This window comes from Acanthochromis polyacanthus, chromosome 11 (genome assembly GCF_021347895.1).
Source record: "Acanthochromis polyacanthus isolate Apoly-LR-REF ecotype Palm Island chromosome 11, KAUST_Apoly_ChrSc, whole genome shotgun sequence".
In the NCBI taxonomy this organism is placed as follows: Eukaryota; Metazoa; Chordata; class Actinopteri; family Pomacentridae; genus Acanthochromis; species Acanthochromis polyacanthus.
This window is the reverse complement of record NC_067123.1, coordinates 10,352,743-10,379,311: the sequence shown is the minus strand read 5'-3', so window position 1 is coordinate 10,379,311 and position 26,569 is coordinate 10,352,743. Positions and strand designations below refer to the sequence as shown.

Sequence of the window (26,569 nt, the reverse complement as noted above, 5' to 3'; positions counted from 1 at the left end):
ATAATGTGAAAAGTATCGGGTCCTAAGACAGAACCCTGAGGAACTCCGTGATTAACTTTAGTATGCTCAGAAGAGTTATTGTTGAATGCACAAACTGGAACCTATCTGATAAGTAGGATTTAAACCAATCCAGTGCTGTCCCTTTAATGCCAATTGAATATTCTAGACGCTGTAATAAAATTTTGTGGTCGATTGTGTCAAACGCTGCACTAGATCTAACAAAACAAGTATAGAGACTAGTCCATTATCTGATGCTATGAGAAGGTCATTAGTAACTTTCACTAGAGCTGTTTCTGTGCTATGATGCACTCTGAAGCCTGACTGAAACATTTCAAACAAATTATTCCTTTGTAAGTGTTCACATAATTGATTTGCAACTGTTCTTTCCAGAATTTTAGAGAGAAATGGTAGGTTGGATATCGGTCTATAGTTAGCTAACACATCTGGATCTAAGTGGGCTTTTAAGCAAAGGTTTGATGACAGCAACCTTAAAAGCCTGTGGTACATAGCCTGTTACTAGAGAGAGATTAATCAGATCTAACATTGAAGAATTAATTAAAGGTAAAATCTCCTTGAAGAGTCTAGTTGGGATAGGATCTAAAAGACATGTTGATGGTTTGGATGTAGAACTGTTGAAATTAGTTCAGAGAGACATATAGGAGTGAGAATTCTAAAGATTCATCAGGTCTAACAGCCAATTCAAAAGCATCTGTGACATTTGTAGGAAGGGCCAGATTAATTTATCTCTAATCAGAACTATTTTATGCGTAAAGAAGCTCATGAAGTCATTACTGGTTAAAACTAAAGGAATACAAGGTTCAACAGAGCTCTGACTCTTGTCAGCCTGGCTAACAGTGCTAAAGAGAAACCTAAGGGGTTGTTCTTGTTCTCATCTATTAAAGATGAATAATAAGTTGTCCTGGCATTTGAAGAGCTTTTTATAGATTACTAGACTATTTTTCCAAGCCAGATACACTTCCTCTGAATTAGTGGAATACCACTTCTTTCCAGCTTTCGGGGATGCCTGCTTTAAGTCCGGCAGCTGGGAATTATACCAAGGAGGCAAGTCTTCTCTGAGATATAACTTTCTTTTTTACAGGTGCAACACTATCAAGAGTTGTACGCAGTGAGGCTGAAGCATTATTAACATAATAATCCACTTCTGTGGGGGTAAAATAATAATATTTGCCTTCTGATTTATCAGTAAATGTTGCTGAAGTAAACAGTGAGGGTATTATTTCCTTAAATTTAGATTACTGAATTGTCAGGACAAACACCTACTGTAATGATATTTGTTCTCAGCTGCTAAACATCCTTACTTTAAATTGAAACGTTATCATAAAATGGTCAGAAAAGAAGAGGGTCTGGGGAAATACTGTTAACTCTTCAATTTCTAAGCCATAAGTCAGGACAAGGTCAAGAGTGTTGATTAAAACTATGAGTTGGTTTATTTACATGTTGAGAAAAACCCAATTGAGTCTAATAATGAATTAAAAAGCTGTTTGTAAAGGCTGTCTCTGTCTACGTCAACATGGAATGTTTAAAGTCACCCACAATAATAACTTTGTCTGAACTGAGCACTAATTCAGACAAAAAGTCTGAGAAATTGAGATAAAAACTCAGAATAAGGAGCAGGAGGACGATATATAACAACAAATAAAACTGGTTTCTGAGCTTTCAAATTTGGATGAGAGAGACTAAGAGTGAGATTTTCAAATGAGCTGTAATCAGGTTTAGGCCTCTGGTTCATTTTAAACTAGAATGGTGGATTGCTGCTACTCCTCCTCCTCGGCCTGTGATTCGAGGAATATGACAGTTAATATGACTAGGGGGAGTTGATTCGTTTAGGCTAACAAATTCTTCCTGCTGCAACCAGGTTTCAGTCAAACAGAACAAATCAATCTGGTGATCAGTTATCAACTCATTTACTAGCAGAGATTTAGACAAGAGAGATCTAATATTTAACAGACCACATTTAATTTTCCTGTCTCTTTGCTCTGTTGAAATAGAGGTATTAATTTTATTAAATTTTTGTGCGTTACTATTTCTTTTGTATATTTTTGATTTGTTTAATTTATTGAATTTTGGTGGTCGGGGACAGACACAGTCTCAATAAAGTTAACTGAATTAACTGAATTACTGGAGGGTGACAGCTGTGAGGAAACTGCAGAGAGGTGTGTAAGACTACAGCTCTGCATCCTGGTCTTAACTCTGGGTTGTCATGCTTTAGGAGTACTAATAAAATCAGCCATATTCCTAGAAATGAGAGCTGCACCAGCCAAAGTGGGATGGATGCCGTCTCTCCTAATCAGACCAGGTTTCCCCCAAAAAGAGCTCCAATTATCAATAAAGCCCACGTCGTTTGATGGACACCACATAGACAACCAGCGGCGAAAACGACGACATGCGGCTAAACATGTCATCGCTGGTCAGATCAGGCAAGGGTCCAGAGAAAATTACGGAGTCCGACATGGTTTTGGTGAAAGTACGCACCGGATGCCACGCTAATTTGGTGACCTCCGATTGGCGTAACCGGGTGTCGTTACCGCCGACGTGAAAACAATCTTACTATATTTACGATTATCTTTAGCCAGCAGTTTTCAATTTGCTTCTATGTCGCCCGCTCTGGCCCCTGGGAGGCATTTAACTATGGTCGCTGGTGTCGCTAGCTTCACGTTTCTGACTATGGAGCTGCCAATGATCAGAGTTGGTTCTCAGCGGGTGTGTCGCTGAGCGGGGAAAACGATTAGAAACATGAAGCGGTTTGTGGTGAGCCGGGACAGCAGGCTTGAGTTTAGGACTGTTTTTCCTACGAACTGTCACCCATCCACCCAGCTGTTCGGGCGCTGCTAAGGGACGGCTAACAGATGCTACACAAGCTAAGCTATTGCGGTCCGCACCGGCTAAGGGGGCCTGGCTAGCTGCTAGCGGGTTATTTTCCATGGTGCGGAGCCGCGATTCCAATTCGGAGAGCCTCGCCTCCAGAACTACAAAAGGCTGCACTTATTACATATATCGTTATCACTAAAGGAGGCAGAGGAATAACTAAACATGTGGCACACTGAGCAGGAGAAAGAGAGAGAGGGAGAGGAAGAAGCAGAAGCAGAAGCCATGCTAACACCACAACACAGTGCTGAAACAGGAAATGACGCAATACGCTCACCGTAACGTCAGACGTCCAGGATCAGGATTCACACCAAATGTGTCTTTAGTTTATCCTGAATGTTGTTGTGCATTTGTTTTTCAAAATTGTGTCTTGAAGGGAACTAAATATTGCAAGATGTATATTTAATTAAAAAAAAAACAGGAAAAGAGGAGTAAATAAAGTGCCTTGATTTGGTGTTGGCAAAACTACCAGTAACCACTTTAGATTTGGCTATACATATACACTCAGCAGATACATTATTGGGAGCACATGTTCTACTGCTGTCAACACAAACATCTAATCTGCCAATCACACAGCAGCAACGCAATGCATTTAGGATGGTAGACGTGATATAGAAGACTGATCAGAATGGGGAAACTCTTCAGACAAATGATTTCTGTGCAGATAATCACATAATCAGTTTGCAACAACTTTTAAAGAATTTTAGAAGTGAAAGGGAGGTTGGATGTGGTCTATAGTTAACCAGCTACAGCACCTGGATCTACAGTAGGCTTTTTAAGAAGTGGCTTTATTACAGCAACTTTAAAAGTCCGCAGTACGCAGCCTGTTAGTAAAGAGAAGCTGATGATATTTAATACTGCAGTATTAATAAAAGGAAAGACTTCCTTGAACAAAGTAGTGGAGTAACTAGTAACTAGTGTTACTGGTTTAGAGGTAGTTTAGAGGTTCTATGGAAGCTTCCAGAGCCACGACACCGAAAGACATGTTCAGGGCTTGGTGAAGCATGGTGGTGGCAGCATCATGCTGTGGGGATGTTTCTCAGCAACTGGACCTGGAAGGCTTGTAAAGCTAGAGGGCAGAATGAATGCTGCAAAATACACTGAAATCCTGGGGGACAATCTTTTTCAGTCTGCAAGAGAACTACGTCTTGGGAGAAGATTTATTTTCCAGCAAGACAATGATCCAAAACATACTGCAAAAGCTACACAGGAATGGTTAAAAAAGAACCAGGTAAATGTTCTGGAGTGGCCGAGTCAAGCCCAGACCTCAATCCTATAGAGAATTTGTGGCTGGACTTGAAAAGGGCTGTTCATGCCTGATACCCGATAACCTGACAGAGCTTGAGCAGTTTTGCAAAGAAGAATGGAGCAAAATTGCAGTGGGCAGATGTGCAAGACTGATTGAGACCTATCCACACAGACTCACTGCTGTGATTGCAGCCAAAGGTGCATCTACTAAATACTGACTTGAAGGGGGTGAATAATTATGCTAACAATTATTTTCATTTATATAATTTTCTTTCATTAACATTACTTTACAGAAATCTGTTTTCACTTTGACATTAAAGAGTTTTTTCCAATAAATGTTTTTGTTAAAAAAGCAAAATTGTATTGACCATGATTGATTTATGAAAGCAATAAAAGGGTAAAACATCAAAGGGGGTGAATATTTATGATAGGCACTGTAAGTGGTGAAACGATGATGGATGGGTGAGGTAGAGGCTCATCTATGTTAAAAAACAAAACAAAACAAAAAAAACCCAACAAAGGTAGTTTCCTTGTGTCTTCTGGTTTGGGTAACTCCTTTTGTATGACTTTTATCTATTGTTTTTCAAAATATTTACCTGCATATTAAGTGTTTGGATGTTGTTATTCTTTTCTTTTTTCTTTTTTTCTGCTTCCTTAGTTGGATTTGTTTCTATGCAGAGAGATCACCTGTTCATTACCTTTGGCTCACCTAATAAAGACTTTTATTTTTTAACTTTCATCTAATTTCCTACATTCAACTTTTGGGTCAAAATAAGAACAGAGTACCAATTTGCAAGCTATGGTTTTGCTGCCAAAATGTTTAATTCATGGATGCAGAGAGCTGATTTTTGAATACTGACCACAGCTAATTTGTGTTTTGAATAAAATGCAAAAATAAACTAAAATAGACACACTAAATATGAGGAAAGAGAAGATTGCATTAATTACACAGTGGGGAAATCTGCAGTGTTACAGCAGCAACGGGGAAAGTGCAATGTGTAGAAAATATCACTAGAAAATTAAAATGAACCAAAACCGTACATAACATGTATGGATATTTTTTTAAAGCACCTGATATGGACAATAACAACATATCAATTAATAGCACAGAGTTTTCTGTAAGTAAAAATACTAATTTAAGAAATACTGACATTGCACGGATTCTTGTATAAATAGAAAAACTAATACTGTACAGATTTTCTTTTAAATGAGTGAAATATGTCAGTTTTTCCATGCTTGCTTCACTTAGAAGTTGTAAAGCAGGGCCGTGCAGAGACCTCTGGAGGGGCAGGTAAGTTAAAAGGGGGCACGTGGAGCACGAATTGACACATCATACAGAAAAATACCATCCATTTTAACTGGCTGAATTGTAGCAACCCATATTCATGAACAAATCACCATGGAAGCTGTGGTGCAATGGATAAGCCTTTTGACTCTTCATCAGAAGGTCAGTGGTCCAAACCATGATGTGGCCACCATTGGGCCCTTCAGCAATGCTGACCAAATCTTATTGCTATTATTTTGAAGTTGAATTTAGATCACCATTAGACACTGGACTGTTAAACTGTGGCTACTCATCCTGGAGTCCTTTCTTTTAAATTTCATACCTTTTCCAGACATTTACTGTACAGATTTGCTCCATGGTGCTGATTCATAATCTGCCCTTTATTATTCGTAGTGCTAATAATAAAGTAAAAAAAACAAAAAAAAAAAAACAAACAAGAAAACTAAATGATACAGAAATCAAGTATTTATATGTATTTGTGCTTTTATTCAGTTTGACTATCCACTTTGCACAAGACAGCAAAGGTATAAAAGTTACTTATGTTATATTTATGCATATTATATTTAATTTGTCTACATATACACAAATGTTATAATGAAGTACTGCTATCTTTAAATGCGGGGTTGAGAAAATCACAATTCAAATTATTATTGTTATTGTATTTATACTGCAATAGTCCAAAATTATGTGAAAATGCACATACATAGTTTTAGTGAAATAACATAACCTTTGCCTCATTGCCTCTAGAAACACAGGAAACACACTGCAACTCACTGACAGTAAAATAATTCTTCTCTCTGATGTGAATTTCTCCACTGTGAGATAAATAAAGTCTTATCTTAAAAAGATAAGACACCCTGGGCACCCTCTCATAAGCTTTCTCCAGATCTACAAAGACACAATGCAGCTCCTTCTGCCCTTCTCTGTACTTCTCTATCAACATCCTCAAAGCAAATATTGCATCTGTTGTACTCTTTCTTGGCATGAAACCATACTGCTGCTCACAGATGTTCACCTCTGCCCTTAGTCTAGCTTCAACTACTCTTTCCCATAGCTTCATCGTGTGGCTCATCAGCTTTATTCCTCTGTAGTTGCCACAACTCTGCACATCTCCCTTGTTCTTAAAGATGGGCACCAGCACACTTCTCCTCCATTCCTCGGGCATCTTCTCACTATCTAAGATCCTGTTGAACAACCCAGTCAGAAACTCTACTGCTACCTCTCCGAGGCACTTCCATACCTCCACAGGTATATCATCAGGACCAAGTGCCTTTCCACTCTTCATCCTCTTCAATACCCTCCTCACTTCATCCTTACTAATCTTTGCTACTTCACTGATTACTCATTCTTCTACTCATTCTTCATTGCAAAATAGCTCCAATTTAGTCAGATCGGATGGAGAGCATCTCTGAACAGCAATTTTCAAGTCTTGCCACAAATTCTCAACAGGATTTAGGTGTGGACTTGGACTGGTCTATTCTAACACATGGAAATGCTTTGATCTAAGCCATTCCATTGTAGCTCTGGCTGTATCTTTAGGGTCGTTGTCCTGCAGGAAGATGAACCTCTAACCCAATCTCAAGACTTTTGCAGCCTCTAACAGGGTTTTCTTTCTGGATTGCCCTGCATATTAGGTCCATCCATCTTCCCATCAACTCTGACCAGCTTCTTTGTTCCTGCTGAAGAGAAACATCCCCACAGCACAATGCTGCCACCACCATTTTTCATGATGGTCTTTTGACCACTGACCACCACCACTGAGCAACAGTGTGTGCAAAAAATGTGTGTGTCTCGGGAGTCATTTTTAATACATCTGTGATCAGAATGAGGCGTGTGTCCCAAGCAGCGGCGATCAGCTGTAGAAGCTCCGCTGCTCGCGGTATCGCCCCCTCCCCTCCCGCTCGCGGCATCGGAGTGCACCCCCCGCAGGTTGGCCCGCTGTTCGATTGTTTACACAAATTTTGGCCCGAAGCCACATCTAATTGCCGACCCCTGCATTACATTATAAATATGGGACGATGTAATGCAAAATATAGCGTTGGATTCGCAACGCTTTTACATTAAAAATATAATATACCCATTCAAAATGCCCTAACTCGCTTAAATCTGACCGAGGAGAAATATGACACACGAGGAATATTTGATTAATTAAACATTCTATTTAGGTGTGATTAAGATTCAAATCTGAAAATAAAATCAAACCCGTCCTTGCAGTAGTTTTAAATACGTTCTGAGTGGCATGAAATATCTTCCGCTTGAAATACATTGGTTTGAATGTCGTTGTGTGCACCACGAAAAACATGAGAAAATCGTGTTGGTGCGCACGAAACCATAGATTAATTTACGTGACAGTTTCACGAATCCTTGTCAGACCTATGCAGGTGAGTCACTCAGTCTCCTGAAGCAGTTCTAGTTGAAATTCAGAGTAGAAAATGTCTGCTCACACAAATATGTGGAGACAAACAAATGCAGCATTTTCTCTGCAAATATTTGAATCTCTGGACACCTGCTTTTATCCAGCTGTTGGTAAAAGTTCATGACACAGTCTTTGATAATCTCACCCTCTGCAACAGGTTTGCCGTATTTAGTATTAGATTCGCCTTTGAGGGATTTTCATTTGAAACACCGTTGCTGTGAAGCTGATACAGCTTCCAGTTGCTTCACCTTCTGTTGCTCATAGCTTGTCATATGCTTGTTTTGACTGGTCTAGTCTCTTTACATTGAATTCATTATTCACAGCAGCAGTATCTTGGCAAATTAGGCAAACACAATAGTTTTGCATTTGAGTGAAGAAATATTGCAGATTTCACCTGTCCTGGTTGTGGCGGCCCTCACAGTTAACTTTCCTGTTTTTTGTTTTTTAAATCTACATTTGCCATTTCAGGAATCAGCTGGAAAGAGTCTCTGGGGGTCACAAACTGGGTCACAGGTGGCAACAGAGTGCTGCTGACACTATTTGGTGGCACAGAAATTGTGTCTTGTACCTGTGTGATATGTATATTCTGTCTGGCCGGCCATAAATTAATACATTTTATGATAGAGACTGCTGCACAAGACTATAAAATCTGATCCAACTGGACTCCAGACTTTGGACATGCCTAGCGTTTCACATTACAACCGTCTAATGGACACACTACTGAACCACACAGGCCAAAATATCTATTCTGCACCATAACAGATGTTCACACACGGTAACTGTGACTTTTAACTTTTACTTGTTTCATATTTGCAATATTTGCCAAAGTTCTTTTGTATGACCAGCTTAATGCATTGCTGTTGCAGGCGAGCATATTTGGATCCATCTATCGGCTGAAACTAGCTTGAGAGACTTGTTTGAGTTCGTCGAATTAGAGACAGTTTTGGAAGGAAGCTTTTAAAATAACTGTACAATGTGCATTTGAAATGTTTCTTGTATGTCCTTTATTTTTTGTAGTTTTTGTGGTCGCTGACAAGACTGAGGAGTAAATAATAAATGTTAAAAACACATCTGTATGAGTACATTGGGCCAGTCACATTCTAGTTACATTTCTGATGAGAAGGCCCTGTGTAATTATTGTGACTTCAGTGAAGGATACGTCCCATTTTCTGTATCTATTTCTGATTATCTGACTGAATTTCTTTACTTTCAGGACTTTTAAAAAGAAAATGAGGGAATTTTTGGCTTTACTCTCCTTCTGTCACGTCGCATCTTCAGGTAAGATCTCAGAGTAACTGTTAACTACTGCTTTCTGGTGCTGTTGTTTGTTGGTTCAGTTCTTATTTTCTGCAAAGCGCCTAACTCTTATAGTTTCACTTCACTTCTTAGAGTCTTACAAGTGTATTATTAGCACAGATTCAGCCTGAAATATATCTGTTCAGCCCTGACTTATGATTATTAACGATGGTATTTTTATATCGCCTTTAAATCGGTGCTTTAATGGCGGCATATACTTGCAGCAGCTGTCATGACTAAGAGTAACGGAGAGGATGTAGTCAGTGAGGTGGAGATAAGAGTCTGTTTAATACTTTCTCTGTCAACCTTCTTCTAAGGTAGACAGTGATATCTCTCAACAAGGAAGCTTTCAGTATTATCATATAAATTGAATTAAATAAGCCTTAACTGATCGCTCGATGGAAAATTCACTTTTCATCAGCACAAGGACAGAAATAAGCACACACAAATAGTGACGAAAGAGTGTGGATTATAGAAATCAGGTGTGTGTCATGTGCACATTACAGTTTGGCAAGAGGCAGAGTTGAAAGACCAAAGACTACAATCACGGTACTTCAAAAAGTTCTCTCCCTCACCAGAAACTGTCACAGAAGAAAGGTTGTTCTTGCATTATTTCACAGCATAGTCTCATTTGACTTAAATGCACTTGGCTCACAGATATTAAAGCAGAACTATCCCTTTGCAGAGGAAGGTCCCATCTTGGGCCTCCAGATACTCAAAAGCATGTATGACTTCAATGTCACTTTGAAAATGGAGCAAGATTTCTATTTCAGAAACAGAAGTCAGACAGTGCAGGTCTGAGAATAAGGTTCATGGAGTCATGGTTTAAAATCACATTTGGCTGTTTCTGTCGTCTGAACTGTGTGGATGGGCTCATTTTCCTGAAGCAACAGCAGCCAGCCTGAAGCTTTCCTCTCCGCTTTTCTGTGATTGCTTAAAGCATCAGAGTTTTTGTGGACAGTGATATAAGGCTTTGTAGTAAACAAATATGAAATGGGAGTTATGCCCCTTGTTTCCCAGTGAGGCCAAGCACTTGCTGAAGTACCTGGACATGATGGCACTGAGCACAGATAAAATGCTCCATTTTACATTTGGATGGATTATCTGGTGACTGCATGAGCTTGAACATCTGCCACAGGCCATCACAAATAGAGTGGAAGAGGATACTTGCTTTATTTCATTATATTTAATATGTCATTTCACATGAGCACATCTCTGTTGTACACACATGCATGATATGAGGAATAGTATAAGAATAGGTCTTTAGAAGATTTCCATGTTTTTTTCTGCTCCATTGTGATTTAATAGATTTTAAAATACAAAAATAAAAAGACAATAAAATTCAAAAGCTGAAAATGTTCTTTTCCCTCCAGTGAAACACTCCTTGAAATTTTTCTTCACTTCAACTTCTGGAGTCCCAGACTTCCCAGAGTTTGTAGGTATTGCACTGATGGATGAAGTTCAGGTGGGTTACTGTGACAGCAACATCAGGACAGCTGAAACTAAAGTGAACTGGGCGAGAAAGTTCATGAAAGAAAACCCAGAACACCTGAAGTGGTACGCTAACAAATGTTATGTGAGCCAGCACTTCTTCAGAGCCACCATTCACAACTTGATGAACCGCTTAAACGAAATTGGAGGTAAGATAATTTTTAATATATGTTTTCACTGCTGAAATGTGTCGTCCCTCTGTTGGAAGATGCTGCACTAAATATCAGCCTTTCTTCAGTGTCTTTTAGAACAAGGCTTAATGATTTGCAGGCACTTATACTTCATTTGTGAGGCTAACATCTGCCCAACTCAAAACATCTGCAGGCATATAAGCTGGTGGCTTTATGAAATTATTTACTGATGAATGAAATTTTCTGCTAGAATTTTCCTTGTAGGCACATCATTTGAATATTGCCCATAGAGTTCTCCTGCAAGCATTAAATCCTGGACATGACAACAGCTTGATTGAATTACTTGAATTACTTAAAGCCCAGTAATGGTTTCTCTCTGTTGCCTTTGCTCTAAAAAAAATTCTTGGAGGATTGTGAGCTGTACATCAGATGTGTTCTTAGTTTATAGCTCTTCATTCTACTTCAGTCTGATGCCTCTTTCTGTTCCACATCAGTTGTTTTCTTAGATCTTGTTTTTGAGAACATCATCTGTCAATAATCAGTGTGTCTGTGGTAAAGCAGAGGGGCTAATAATTTTCCAGAAAATGTAATTTATGATAAATGCATCTGTTGTACATGTTGGTCTTCCTTGATCTGCACGTTCACCCTGTAAGGCCACAGAACAAGACTACAGAGCTGACACACAGGGTCAAAACAGGGGAAAACACAAGCACATGTGTTGTTAAAACATGAAAATGAGTTAAATCCTCACAAAATGAGGGCACTGTGGCAACGACAGGTCACTGCATTTGTACATCGAGATGGATGTGCAAATGCAGTATATAGTATATTTTTATGTGTTACTATTGCATGACGTGAAAATGTAAATATGCGCACACTTGCTAATATTGCAGAATAACCTGTTTGCTAAGCAATCAACAATCAATCCTAAACTGTAAATACCTCTTAAATTATAGATCCACTGCAGTATTTTCTCATAATCACACAGTTTAGTTTTACATTCAGAGTTACTCACTAACAGTTTGAATCTCTGAGGTCTAACAGACACATTGAAGGTGTTTCCTGCCTGATAGTATTAAATGTAAAGTATATTGTGATAACAATGTGAAACATTAACCCTTTATTAATTCCACAGAGGGGAAATTTGCATTTTTACACCAGCAAAGTGGATAAAGCAAACATGTAACCAATGCCAGTGAAAACAATTAAACAAAAATATAAGTAAGTGCTAGTTCAGCAGTGTTGTGCAAGTTCATACTTAAAAAGAACTAGCTCAAAGTTCAGTTCACATATCTAAAAATGAACTAGTTCACGTTCATTTGTTACTTTTGTGAGTACTCAATAAAAACCTCTTCTTAACCATCCATCACAAATCACTGCCACTCCAAAACTAAACAAAATTCTTGAACCAATAAAGAATCAAAAGACTCGAGACAATTATTACATCTCGGAGAAAAATAATGTTGAGATAGAGAATAGATTTTACCCCTTAAATAATGTGTGATCATAACATGTAGAAAATGGAAAATGCAAGGTCCAGTCAAGGTATAATGTACGTTTAATGAAACCTCTATTTAGCCAGCATGAACCAAATTATGCAGGACTTCAAAAACAACAAGGCACATTCAGGTTCAGGGGGAAAAGACCTGTCCACTGAAAAAAAATCCAGATAATTCTGAAATGCAGTAACTGTAAACCAGACAAAATTTGTCATGTACTGTAATCAGGGCCGGCCCTAGGACTTTGGTGGCCCTAAGCAAGATTCTTTTTGTGGCCCCAAAACATGCACAGGGCAACTACCAAATCACATGCACAGCTTGTAATTGGGTTAAAACACACATGCACACGATTAACAGCAAATATTCAGCCCACTCCTGAACTTCCTTTTTGGAGCCATGATGCCATCTCTAGTGCTACTGCTTTTCCATCTGTGGCTTCTCCAGACCAGTGTAATCGATCAAGTTTGAAACGGTGCCGTGGTGTCACAGTAGCCTAACTTACGCACGAAGCATGGAGTCACCAACTGACTGCTGGTTTATTTTTTCTTTCCTGTATTTTTCCCGTATAGTTTTCTAATAAGCCAGTTTAAATTGATATGTTACCATGATGATTTATGTTTTATTGGAATAAAGACAGGCATGGGCATAACCACCATCTCAGAAGTGAGGGGGACAAATTTTTCAGAGCGATTTATCATTCTCTTACATTTAATTGCACCGTCCTTAGTGGCTAAAGAACCACATAATCCCTAACAGCCACAGTACAATACCAGAGGACCAACTAGGCTAGTTCTTTAAACTATAAAGTATAAAACTTTAAACTATAAAATCTAAAGTTTTAGTGGCCAAACTCTAGTTGAGTTGACAACAATGTCCCTTGAACATCTACTGGACGAGTAGCCAAAGGTGCCAAACACTGAACATGAAATGATCAGTACTGCCTGGTTTCTCCCTGCAATAGATATCTTATTTTCAGGAAGTTATAATCTCTCCTTACCTGTAAAGACCCTACATCCTTGTCCCTGCTGCTGGCCTCTGATCCATCTCCTCCCTGACTCTGCTCTTTCTGTTATGGCAATAAACATAAAAAATGTGGTAAGAAAAATTCTGAAATAGCATTAGGAAGAGTAAAAATTGCAGTAGAATTTAACCTCAAAATCACTTTAACCCATAGATACATATTTTTTTCCACCTCTGCAGACCCTGCATGGTCAACATTACTGCTGGCCGCCGCCTCTGGTCCATCTCCTGCCTGACTCTGCTCTTTCTGTTATGGAAATAATCATTTAAAAATCTGAAAATCAAAATTCTGAGATAGAATTAGAAAGAGAAGGAGTAAAAAACAGTTGTAAATTTATACCATTGATAGCCTATTTTTTTCCTCCTCCCTGACTCTCCTCTTTTGGGACCAAAAGACTTAAATACATGGAGAGCAATTGTGAGCACATCTTCTGCCCAGAAATTAAAGAGGACTGGGTTTATTCCAAGAATAAACTAATTAGCAAGTAATGTAACAGAGGCAACAACATTTAAAGTATTGTTAACCAGCTTAACATATTGATATATTGCCACGTTTTACCTTGTCATCATTTAGCTAACAAGTCTAACATTGTTTGCATCCAACAAGGTCACACAACTTACACGGTTTGTTTGGAAAAAACTGTGTAAAGTTTTTTGCTTCTTGCTGGCTCTGGCTGGTTTGCTAAACATTACTCCAGACGCACGTTCAGCACTGCTCAGCACAGCAGCACGTCTCCTGTGGAACACCTGCGTTAGCATGCGCTCATGGTGCATTCAAAGACGGCTCGGGAAAACACGTTACTGGATGCTAATAACGGGTTTAGCTGTTGTAACGGCTGAAAAAAGTGCGGGGGAACAGAGGGCCCCTCTGGCAACCACCGTGGTTGCCAGGTTAGTCCGAAGCAAGTAATGTTAGATGGCAGTCTGTGGGTCAGCCCATCAGACACAGTCAATTCGGGGGCCCCCTAGTGGCGGCGGGGCCCTAAGCAGCCGCTTAATTCGCGTCTCGGGAGAGCCGGCCCTGACTGTAATGTCAACTTTAGCTTGGGCTTACCCTGCACAATGTGCAATACTTAGATTTTTACACTCTCAAAAGGAAGTAAACATTGAGTAAACAATGAAAATACCATTCACATTCATTTATAATAAAAATACTTCCTTACTACATTTGTTTAAAGAAAATGAATAGCTAGCAGCTGAACAATCTAGCTTAAGTTGAGCTTACCCTGCTCAATGTGCAATACTCAAAAAAATACACCTTCAATAGGAAGAAAACAGTAAACAATGAAAATACCATTCATTTATAATAAAAAAATACTTCCTACATATATTTGTTCAAAGAAAATGAATAGCTAGCAGCTGAACAAACTAGCTTAAGTTGAGCTTACCCTGCTCAATGTGCAATACTGAACCAACACATTCTAGCATCCTCAAAAGAAAGTAAGCAGTGAGTAAACAATAAAGAAATTATTGACATTCATTCAAATGTTTTTTAAATCTTCCTGTCTTATATTTGTCCAAAGAAACTGAATAGCTCTGAAAACTGAAAACCATACAGCATATAGTAATAAACAAACATAACGCTCAATTTCAGAAGCTGGATTCATCTGTATAGAAAGGAGACAGAGTCAGAGGCTTTAAAGCGCATAGTCAAGCAGCATAACTTACTGAAAGTAATCATTTGAGAAAAAAGCAAGTGGTTGACTCCTGTGTTTTTGTCATGCTCCTACACTGTTACAAGATGTTCTACTTTTTTATAGCAGCAATAAAGAGTTGCAATGGATATTACTAGTCCAATACATCAACCAAAGAAGTTAAACTTCTTTTAGCTTTCTGTTTGCATTCAAGAGCAGTTGCTTCTCAAAGTTTTCATCACCAAGCCTGTTTCTCCTGGGCCTGAAGATTTGGCCTCCAAGACTGAAAAGTCTCTCCACTGGAGCGCTTGAGGGGAGTGCAGTGTTGTATTTAAGGAAGAGCTTTTTGAGCCTGGGCAGCAGCATGTACTCTGCAAAGCCATCTGTGGGTGGTGCATCCAAGTAAGTGTCTGCTTCACCTTTGAGATTCTGTGGGTTTTGTTTAAACCTGAAGAAGGAAGCTGTTGGATCTTTGTCACTGTCACCACTAGGCTGGGACTGACCAGGGTTTTGTTGTGCTTCTGAGTCATCTGAGTTGCAAGTTAGAAGTTCTCGCTTCAGCATCGCTCTGTAAAGCAGCCATTTTTCCTCATCTTCCACCCAGTCGAGCTTGAATATTGGCAGCAGCATGGCTGACGATATGTGTTCCTTCTTCTCAAGCATGCCTTCAACTCTTGTTTTCAGTGACTGCAGGATGTTAAGAATGAGAGGACGGCATGCAATCAGACCATGTGCAGTAGTGGGCTTTGTGCTCTCCTCCAACAGGTCATTCAGATAATTTTGCAGTTGTACAATGGTTGGAGCCAAGTACCCAAGGAAAATGTTTTTCTCCCCCTGCAGGATATTCAGTGCAGATGCTAGGGGCCTCATTACATCCACAAACTTGTGTATGAAGCTGATTTCCTCTGCAGAGAATCGCCTGAAGCCGAACTCATCACAGACAGCATGCAGGATAAGGTTGTCATATGCATGAGTGACAGCATCAGCAGCTTCACTGGTGTCTGCCTTGGAAGTTAATGTGGCTATGTGAGACAGTCGCTTCATAGCAAGATACAAAGAGTTCCACCGTGTATCATTTGGAAACACAAAGCCAATACCAAGCTTTCCCCCCAAAAAATCTGATACTTTGGGGCTTCTTTTAACCCGGTTCCACAATGCAGATGCCTTAGTTAAAAACAGACCTTGACAAAGTTTTGTACTGTTTATCAGTCACCTTCTCTGTGTCTTTGGCAACAAGATTTAAAGGTCCCATATTAAGCTATTTTTCAGTAGCGTCATATAGGTCTCAGAAGCCCAAAAACATAGTATTTAAGTTTGTTCGCCCCAAAATCATCCTTTGTTCAGAGTTTCAGCGGTCGAAAAATTCATTCTCACCAGCCCTCCTCAGAACAAGCTGTTTCTGGGCCTGCTTCCAGGTATGCAAATGAACGCATCTGTCCACTCCCCCTCCCCTCTCTGGGAGAGGATGAGCTCAGTGCTACATTGGTGTCAGAAGTGGGATGGCGCTCGCCTGACTGCAGATGGAGGAAGAACTGAGGGAGCTCCAACAAGCTGTCACCGAGGGACTGAGCCGCCTCTTGGGAGCAAACCCAAGAGGAAAAGAGCCGGCCAGCGGAGAGTTCACTCCCGTAATCCCCGACAGCTCCACCACACCAAGAACCCGCCGCGGCGAAACGGTGGGCCGCCACAGGCAGCAGTCTAGCAGGAGAGATGCTCCGGCAGCCGGCCGCCGGAGCATCGCCCCAGCCGCCTGCAGCCAGCCAGCAGGTTCTGGAGTGGCAGTTCCCTCACAGCACCACTCTTCTCTCGTTTCCCGGAGCTCGGCTTCTCGGTTCAGGTGCCGGGCAGTCTCGTGCGAAGTGACCAGGCTCATGGCACCGGTAGCAGCCGTCTGGAGAGCGGCGGCGACGGTCTCTCGCTCCTCTTCTTCCCTGGGCCGGCACTCAGCCATCCTGACGTGCGGCTTGAACGCGGAAGTCGTGGGGGGCCGGGACGTGAGCGCGCGTTCCGCTCTCTCGGCTTCTCGTAGTGCCTCGCTGAGAGTTTGCTTTCTGCACAGTAGCGACGCCAGGCAGCTCCCCACTCGGCTGGTGGTGCCCGGCGGCTGGCTGCCGAGGCACTACGAGAAACCGAGAGAGGCTCACGTCTCGGCTCCCCACGACTTCCGCGTTCAAGCCACACGTAAGGATGGCTGAGTGCGGGCCCGGGGAAGAAGAGGGGCGAGAGACCGAGCCGCCTCCGTCGCCTCGTCGCCGCCGCTCTCCAGACAGCTGCTACCGGTGCCATGAGCCTGGTCATTTCGCACGAGACTGCCCAGCGCCCGCACCGAGAAGCCGAGCTCTGGGAAACGAGAGAAGAGTGGCGCTGTGAGGGAACCGCCACTCCAGAACCCCCTCCCTCACCCGGGACAACACACGCTGGTAGGACAGTGCGGAGGGGGGGCGCAGTCAGGGGGAGGAGTTAAATCTGCTTATTTCGTCATAAGCGGACCCAAATCAAAATCGGACGTTTGAGCAGGCATTTTCACAAAATGTGGTGTAGCAAGGCAGGGAGGAAACAGACAGTTTTCAAATTCGAACCTCATAATGAGCTACTGCAACACACACTACTGTAAGAACACTTTCACAAAGTGAGGTTTGCATAATATGTCCCCTTTAAGATGTGAGCCATGCACCTTCTGTGAGGAGGAAGACGGGGATTTTCCAATGCTGAGAGAGGCTCAGGCTCCATGTCATCCTCTTCATCAAAGCTCTCACTGGCAGCATCAGGAGGTGAGGTAGATCCTGGTTCATTTTCAGTTGCTCCATTATTGCTGTCAACATCTGGATCTGTATTTTCATCAGCAGTGGCAAAATCTTCTGCAAAACAGTTGAATGCTTTCACAAAATTAGCAGCATTGTCTGTCACAGTGCACACAATCTTGTTTTGGATTCTGAACTCTTTATGCACCTGTGACAACTCTTTGGCAAGCACATCATGTGTGTGTGCTCCTCTAACACGACAGCAAGCAAGTACTGCTGAGCTTCTCTGAGAGATATTATTTTTGTTGAGCCAATGAACAGTAATGCCCAAAAACGCCTTGTTCACTGTGGACCAGCAATCTGCTGTCGTACATACGGCATCAACTTCAGAGAGTTCGTTCTTTAAGTCAGAAATATTCACCTGGAATGCATTGTTTAATAGTTTCTGTACCTGCTTTCTTGAGGGGACGTGCCTGGATGGCTGCAAACCAGTCACTAGTTTGATGAATGATGGCTTCTCAACCTTACTCAAAGGCTGGAGATCTCCCACGATGTAATCCCATACAAGCTTGTCGACTTGTTGTTGAGAAACAAAGGAAACGGCTGGTTCTTTACTAAATGCAGTGAGCTTCACTTGGGTGGGTTTGCTCGACGGTGGGCCTCTCTTCGTTAATGATTTCTTGCGTTCATCATTCAGTCGCAGATATTTGCCAAGATAGCTCGGATGCTTTAATTCTATGTGGCGTTTCAAATTTGAGCTCGATGTGGCTGACGTACGTACTTGCTTGTTAGGTCCCGGTGGACAGAGTTTGCACAAAAACGTGAGTTTTTTTCCGTCTGAGTCTTGCTCTGTTTGTACATAAAACTCTCCCAAGTGTTCTGTAAAACTGGCTTCAGCAATGCCTGTAGCTGAGTCTGAATCGCGGGAACTAGCAGGACTAGCCATGCTGGACCGTCATGGTGTTTGCTGTAAACAGTTCTTCTTCTTCTTCTTCGTTTAATTTCCGCAACGCTGCCCCGCCCCTGCTGCCCTCCACTGTACCGTAAAACCTGACTTTTCAAATGAGCGTGAACGTGAACTGTGTGTGCCACTCATTCTTGTCAAAGTGAGCGGCGCTCTCATTCACGTTCATGATATGAAAACTGAATCGTTCAGTTCACAGTTCACCGTAAATATGAACGTGTTCAGTGAACGTCATTCATTGAACTCGTTCATGCACAACACTGTAGTTCAGATTGTCCAAATTACTCTGGATGTGGAAATGACGATATTGTACATATCAATGGTATTGCACAGAATCTTTCAAGTGAAAATAAAACTGATAGAAACGTATTGATATTGCACAGATTTTATGACTGACACTGCACAGAATCGTTTAGATGCAGAAAACTGATATAGCACAGAGTTATTAAATGTACAAAATATTCAGAATTCACAGCTGTTAATAATGTGTTGATAATGCACCAAATGAAGTATGACAGTTTTTCAATGTGCAATTACCTGAGAGCAATGCTGGTTGTAGCTGGTTGTCTGTCAGTCAAAAGATTGAGGTGATGTTTGTGTCCATGTCAGCCAGCCTTAACAGTAAACTAATAAAATCTCTCTGTGTCACAGGTGCCCACATCCTACAGAGAATTAGTGGCTGTGAATGGGATGATGAAACTGGGGAATCCAGAGGTTTTAATCAATATGGATACAATGGTGAAGACTTCATAGTGCTGGACCTGCAGACGTTAACATGGACTGCTCCAAAACCACAGGCGTTCACCACCAAACTGAGATGGGATGCAGACAAAGCTAGACTAGATGACAGTAAATACTACTTCAGCCACTTCTGCCCTGACTGGCTGAAGAAGTATGTGCAGTACGCAAGAAGTTTTCTGCAGAGAACAGGTAGAATTACACAACCTGAGATACACACAGTTCTGTACTCCATCTGTTTCCATCTACAGAAGCATCCAGTGGAAATAAAACAATCCATAGACGAAGTTACGATCCAGCTGTCTAGGGTGAACTAGGTGTTACAGAAAAACAGGTTATTAGTGAGGTAAAGCAATTTATTTATTAGTGATGTAATTAACAAAAGAAATTGTTACAATAAAACAATGAAAACAGAGCTGATGGATGCTGCTAACTCAAAGAACCAAGTAAAACCAAATTATGAAAACTAGCTAAACAAAATACCATAAAACAACAACTAAATTAAACTCTGCAACCAAACTTAAAGACACGATAACAACATCCATGTGACTAACAAAAGTAACTAAACGAGTGCCTCAAAACACATATTATGTCACGTGGCCGCTGACTGAGCCTCCAAGAGGACAGGTGGAGCAATAAACCAGAGTCAGTGCAAAAATAGACTGTACTAAATACTGAGTACTACTAAGTAACACCTAGTCAGGAGAGCAAAAAAACAAGAAAACACTAGAACTCTAATAACTAATCTAATAACTAATTTTAGCGCTTGATACTCAGACCTGACACAGCAAGAAATTACACGTCGCTAATTGGCAGCTACAAACAACAATTAACCTTTTACATGGTACAGCAATTGAGCAAGGAACTTAACTGTCACGAGACATGAAAGGGTATAGGGTTGGAAGTGACAGACTGGGGTAGCGTGTGGCGTGCCCAATGGCAGAGTGGGGTAGGTGCCGTAGATGCAGAGACTTTGTCCGGTGGGGTGAGGGTCCTGGTGGAGAGGTAGGGAGTGTAGGTGGACTTCAGGAGACTTCCGACAGTCCAGACAGATGAGGGAGTGTGCAGAGAACTTTGGACTTGAGCAGTCAGGAAGTTCAAACTGGAAAGCAGGAGACATGAAATAAATACAAGGCATGAAACAAGGAGATAGACTTGAACAAGAATTTGAACTGACTTAGACTGTTCAACGGTCCGGCGCTGAGTAGTGTGCAGAGTCTGGCTTTATGGAGAAGGAGGTAACAGATATCATAACTCCCACCTGCTCACGTGCCAATTCCCAGTGATTGGATTGGCAGCACCGGCAGGACAGTGACCGTTGGCTTGTTGCACCATGCTCCTGGAGGCCTCTAGGAGGGAGGCACATGCCCGCTTCCAAGTCCCCTCGCACCTCTTGACGAAGGTTTGAACCAAGGGTGCAGTGATCTCGGGAGAAAAAACGCACAGGGGGGTAGCTTCTGGTTGACAGGGAAACGCCGGGAGAGGACAGGACCTACACCAATGTCAGAAGCATCCACCCCAATGATTAACTGAAGGCTGGGGTTGGGTTGAGTTCGGATGAGGGCCAAGACGAGGCGATGCTTGAGATCTTGAAAGGCATTATGAGCTTCAGGGGACCAGAGGTAAGGCTTGGAGGTGGATGTGAGGGCTGTGAATGGGATGATAACTTTGCTGTCGTCTTGGATAAAGTATCTGTAGAAGTTTGCAAATCCCAGGAACCGTTGTAGTTGCTTCCGAGTCTCCAGTTTCAGCCAGTCCCTCACTGCTGCCAGCTTTTTCGGGTGGAACTCACACTTCTGAGCTTTGACGAACAGTTTGTTTTTCAGAAGTCTCTCCAATACCTGGTAGACATGGAGTACGTGTTCTTTTGGGTTCCTGGAGTAGATGAGAAAGTCATCGAGATGTACAAAGACAAACCAGCTGATATTGTTACCGAGGGCGTCGTCGATGAGGTTTTGAAATACAGCAGGGGCATTGGTGAGTCCAGAGGGCATGACTAGCTATTCAAAGTGTCCAAGGGGAGTATTGAAGGCTGTTTTCCATTCATCTACTTTGTAGATCCTGAGGTGGTAGGCCTTGTGTAAGTCTACTGTAGTGAAGATGGTGGCATCATGCAGGGAAGTGCAGTCAGAACTGATTTTAGACAAGGGGTAGGTGATATTGTTCAGTGCATGGAAATCTATACAGGGTCAGAATATTCCATCATTTTTGTTCACGAAGAAAAACTCTGCCCCCACTGGAGAGGACGAAGGCCGAATGATTCCTGCAGCTAATGCGTCACTGATGTAGGTCTCCATGGCAGCATGCTCGGGTTTGGACAGGTTACACAGGCTGCTCACGTTAAGTCACAGTTGCCTGGACTGTGAGTTGGGCTGCAATTTTAAATCCTAGGTATAGTGATTGCTGCAGTTGGATTGGATGAAAGTGGAGGAAGCTGGATGGTGGTCCAATCAGGCATGGCAGTAGGTGGGAAGAGGAATGAGCTTCAGAGCAGGTCTGGAGCTCCTGGTCAATCATCCCTGATTGGAGACATGTAGACTCCGGAACTCCTCAGACAGACATAATGGAAAGTCAGCAGAAACCATCTCCTCACACAGAGACCACAAAGGATCCACCACATAAATATACGGTCACCAGGGACTGTAACAGACACACAACACATCCAGAGAGGTATACAATGAAGCTGATTTATCAGAGTTAATGGGTTTGGGTTAATGAAGGTGGTTATCAACTTCTTTGTCAATTCAGACTCTTTGCTACAAACTTGATGCATGTTCACATGAAATGAGGTGCTGAACACTTCATTTGACTCTTCTTCTGAACAAAATGAAGTGATTATGTACAGCTGCTTCACTCAATAGGTTACTATAATAGAGAACAATGAGTAATATTTAAATAGATGACAGTAAAAAAAAATGCTGCGACTGCAAATGATGCAAAATAGGAATGTTGTCAGAAAACATGTGTAATATATTTACTTTACCAATCAATGCAGATGATTATTTCTGACAGCTGCACATTAGAGCAGGTACACTTCATACTTCATATATGTAAACATGATATTGTATTGAAGAGCATTTATTTTCGACACTGTCCCATAATGCAGGATATCACAGTAGTTTGTAGCCAAATCAAAGTGAAATTAATGTTATTGATTTAACATTCTCTGTAATAAATACTAATAAACTAATAACATTTTCATCTGCGTTCTATCAGCCGCAGTGCCAGCAGAACCAAACATCAAATCACTTTTATACGATTTCTGCATCACCAACTAAATACATGTTGGGTTCCCATGGCAACATGATGCATAGTGTGTGATACTGTAACTGTTTCATTCAATTGTTTTAGTAAACTACAGATCAACAGGTTTACAGATAAAACATTTCCTTTAGGTGAGAATCTGTATCGCTCATTAAGAATCGTCAGGAGTGTCTCTCATTGGTTCAGGGGAGATGCTTTTTACAGCTGATTGAAATCTGAAACTTTGAACAGAACCAGGTTAGCTCCACAGCTTCACATACCATGGAGATCAAACAGGTTAAAAGACAACCACCTTCATGACACTAACAACTCTGACTTTAGCCTTAAAATACCTGCTAACCCACTAATCTCACATCATAGCAGAGCCCTCAAATCGGTCACGTTCAGTGAAGACTCATCACTTTCTCTCCAGATCTTCCCTCAGTGTCTCTCCTCCAGAAGACTCCCTCCTCTCCGGTCACCTGCCACGCTACAGGTTTCTACCCCAACAGAGCCGACTTGTTCTGGAGGAAAGATGAAGAGGAGCTTCATGAGGACGTGGACAAAGGAGAGATCCTCCCCAACCATGATGGAACCTTCCAGATGAGTGTTGACCTGAACATCTCATCAATCGCTCCTGAAGACTGGAAGAAGTACGACTGTGTGTTTCAGATGTCTGGTGTCAAATACAACATCACCAAACTGGACAAATCAGTGATCAGGACTAACTGGGGTAAGTCAGTCAGAAGTGGAGTCTGGAAATGAAACATATTTATCTCTGTTCTGCAGGAGGGATGAAATCTGAGGATTGTGTTTTGGTTCCAGTTCCTCCATCAGGGTTTTCTGCTGGTGCTGTCATTGGAGTAGTTGTAGGTCTGCTGCTGCTGTTGCTCTGCATCACTGGACTCTTCATGTGGAGAAAGAAGACTAACGGTACACAGTAACACAAGATCAGCTGTCCTGCCTTCACATTCAAAGCAGATATTTGTGAAACTTCTTTATGGCAATTTATCGATCCATCATTTTAACTATAGTCATCTCTCATCTTTGTTTCAGGGTTCAGACCTGCTAACAGTAAGATTTTCTGATATTTACTGTAGATCTGTAATCAGTCTTATGTTTGCAGTCTTGTCTGTTGGATTTGAACTCAAACTTTTTTCTTTCAGTCTCAGATTCTGCAGACAGACATTCAGATCCTATCTGATCACAGTGAGTACGTCCTTGTTTCATCTATGCATTGCAGATATAAATGAACCTAAAAACACTACACTACGCAACACTAACAACAGCATACTGAGATATCTGCTCTTCTGTAAACACCAGCCCATCAGTCCTTTTTAATTGTCAGTATCCAATACTTAGTAATGTATAATGAATTTTACTAAGCATCTGACCAGTTATTTAACTCTTTCATTTCTTAATCTGTCTTGACAGACTCTCAGGGAAGACTGCAGGAGGAGAGTAAACTCCAGTGAATTTGGGATTCTGTCAAAACCGTTAATTGACTCTGTTTTGCAATTAAGCCTCATCAACTAACCCGGGTTGGAAACTGTTGTCTGTCCCGTTAAATTTTGTGTCCAGCATTGTGCAACAAATGTGGACACTTGAAATGTTTTGTTTCTTATCAATCATGCAAAACCATCAGAGAGGCTGCTGACCGGTTCTAAGTCTAACCACAGGTACGAGAACAACTTTACATGATTGTTCTCATAGTTTGAACACATACTGCATGTCTATGAATGTTTCTTCTGCTCAAGTATAAATATCTATGAAATATGGTTTACAAATTACAAACTATGTGTATTTCTTTACCATCACTGTCCAAACACACATTTGTGTCACAGCTTCTGTTGTATTTGTGGTATTTTTTGTGTCTCTTTCTTTCTCCTTTATGTCTCCTGTTCAGTTTTCTGTTGTGGATGTTTCATCCTCTGACTGCTGCTTTCTCACCTGCTCCTTCTCTCATATCAAACACCTGAAGCTGATCCATTAACCTCCTTCCACAATAGAAACACACCAGTTCTCAGATCACTCTTCAGCAGATTATCTTTCTACGTCTTGTTGTTGAACTTTCCAGCCATTCCCAAATTCACTCTGCTTGTGTTTTTTCATGTTTTAAATATAAATTCCTTCGTAATCTGGATGTTGTTTATTCCTGGTTTTTGCCTTTTATCTGCTTCCTTAGTTGGATTTGTTTCCATACAGATGGATCACTTGTACATTACCTTTGACTTGCCTAATAAAGACTTTTAATTTTGGTTTTCCATGTCCAGCTCCTTAGTTAAACTTAACATCAGGCTAAGCTCTGATTTCATGAACTCAGATTTACAGTTCATGGATTCAGAGAGCTGACATTTTAAATATTGGTCACAGCACTCTGGGGAAACAATTTAGAGTTTAGAATACTGTAATCTTCATGTGTTTGTTATGCAGTTATTTTTGTTTTAATTGGCAGATAATCAAGTTATTAGTTTATGCAAATTATCAGTAACCTGCATGCATGACGTTCCATTGTGCAGAAAAAGCTTTAAATAAAATACAAATTAAAATACAATGTCCTGAACAGGCACTCGTATTCCCCCAGTGTGCTAAACATTCAGATAAGAAAAGAGTTTTTAAATCACACAGTGGAGAAATTTGCAGTCTAACAGCAGCAAATGATAAAGGGCAAATATGTCGGGAACACCAATAGAAAATGAAAATAAACAACACACATAAGTAATGATTCTTCTGTGTGTGGATATTCAGATGGATGTGGAAAACAATACTGCACATATAAATGATATAACACTGATTCATTCTGATTTAGGAAATATTGATGCAGCAGATTAAGGTAAGACAAACTTTATTGATCCCACAGTGGGGAAAGTTCACCATTACAACAGCTCAAAAGCCAGTGCAAAAATTGCAAAGAACATTCTATACACAAGATTACATTTTTCAATAAACACTATAAAAGAGGATGAGGTTGTAACAGTTGTTGCACATAAGCAAGTGGAATCTGTGTGTGTAAATTTAAAAAAAGTGTAACAGCAAATGAAGTAGACCAATGAAGTTCTAATGCAGCATTGTACAATCTGACTGATGCAGGGATGAATGAATTGCGGAAAGACTCTTGCACATGTTGAAAAATCAGTTTTTAAATGAGTGAAATATGTCAGTTTCTTCATGTTTGGTTCACTTAGAGGTTGTAAAGTTAACAATTAAACTGCCTGAAGTGTACAAATGGATTAAAGAAAGGTTTAACACATTACACCAAGTGTTAGTAAACATTTAAACATCATAAACCACAAACAAATGTCATACTGTTATACATAAAAATGTTGTTTCATGGTATTTGGTCATTTGACAAGAGGTATGATAAGAAGCCAGTTCAACATATTCAGACTTTCTTTACATAACAAAAACTAAACCTCAGTCAGAGTTAACAGATATCATGAAGGTTTTTATCAACTTTCTTTGTCAACTCAGACTTTCTGCTGCAAACTCCATGCACGTTCACATAAAAGGAGGCATTTAATGCATCATTTGACTCTTCTGTACAAAAGGAAACAATCATGTGCAGCTGCTTCATCAACAGGTTGTTTCAATGAAGAACAACGAGGAATATAAAATATATCACAGTAAAAAGCGCTGCTACTACAAATGAAGCAAGACAGGAATGCTGGTAGAAAACTGTTAAACATGCGTAATGTATTTATTTTAGTGATCAATGCTGCTGATTATTGATAACTGACAGCTGCACATCAGAGCAGTGAAACTTTAAACTTCATATATTTAAACATGATATTGTATTGAAGTACATTCAGGTCTGACACTGTCCCATAATGCTGGAAATCACTTTAATTTGTGGCCAAATCAAAGTGAAATTATTGTTATTGATTGAATATTCTCTGTAATAAATATCAGTAGAAACGTAAAAACATACTTGTGTGATTTCTGCATCACCAACGACATACATGTTGGGTTCCCATGGC

The 26,569-nt window shown here is 40.8% G+C and overlaps 1 protein-coding gene and 1 long non-coding RNA gene across 5 annotated transcripts in view; both read left to right on the top strand.

The window, feature by feature from the left end:
- LOC127536260 (uncharacterized) overlaps window positions 1–23,526 on the top strand; it is a 31,595-nt gene extending 8,069 nt beyond the window's left edge. The window contains exon 3 of the long non-coding RNA XR_007945252.1: window positions 23,466–23,526. This is a non-coding gene — a long non-coding RNA (uncharacterized LOC127536260). The remainder of the gene's footprint in view (window positions 1–23,465) is intronic.
- LOC110969859 (major histocompatibility complex class I-related gene protein-like) overlaps window positions 1–26,569 on the top strand; it is a 176,500-nt gene that overhangs the window by 13,898 nt on the left and 136,033 nt on the right. The gene's annotated exons all lie outside the window — the stretch shown is intronic.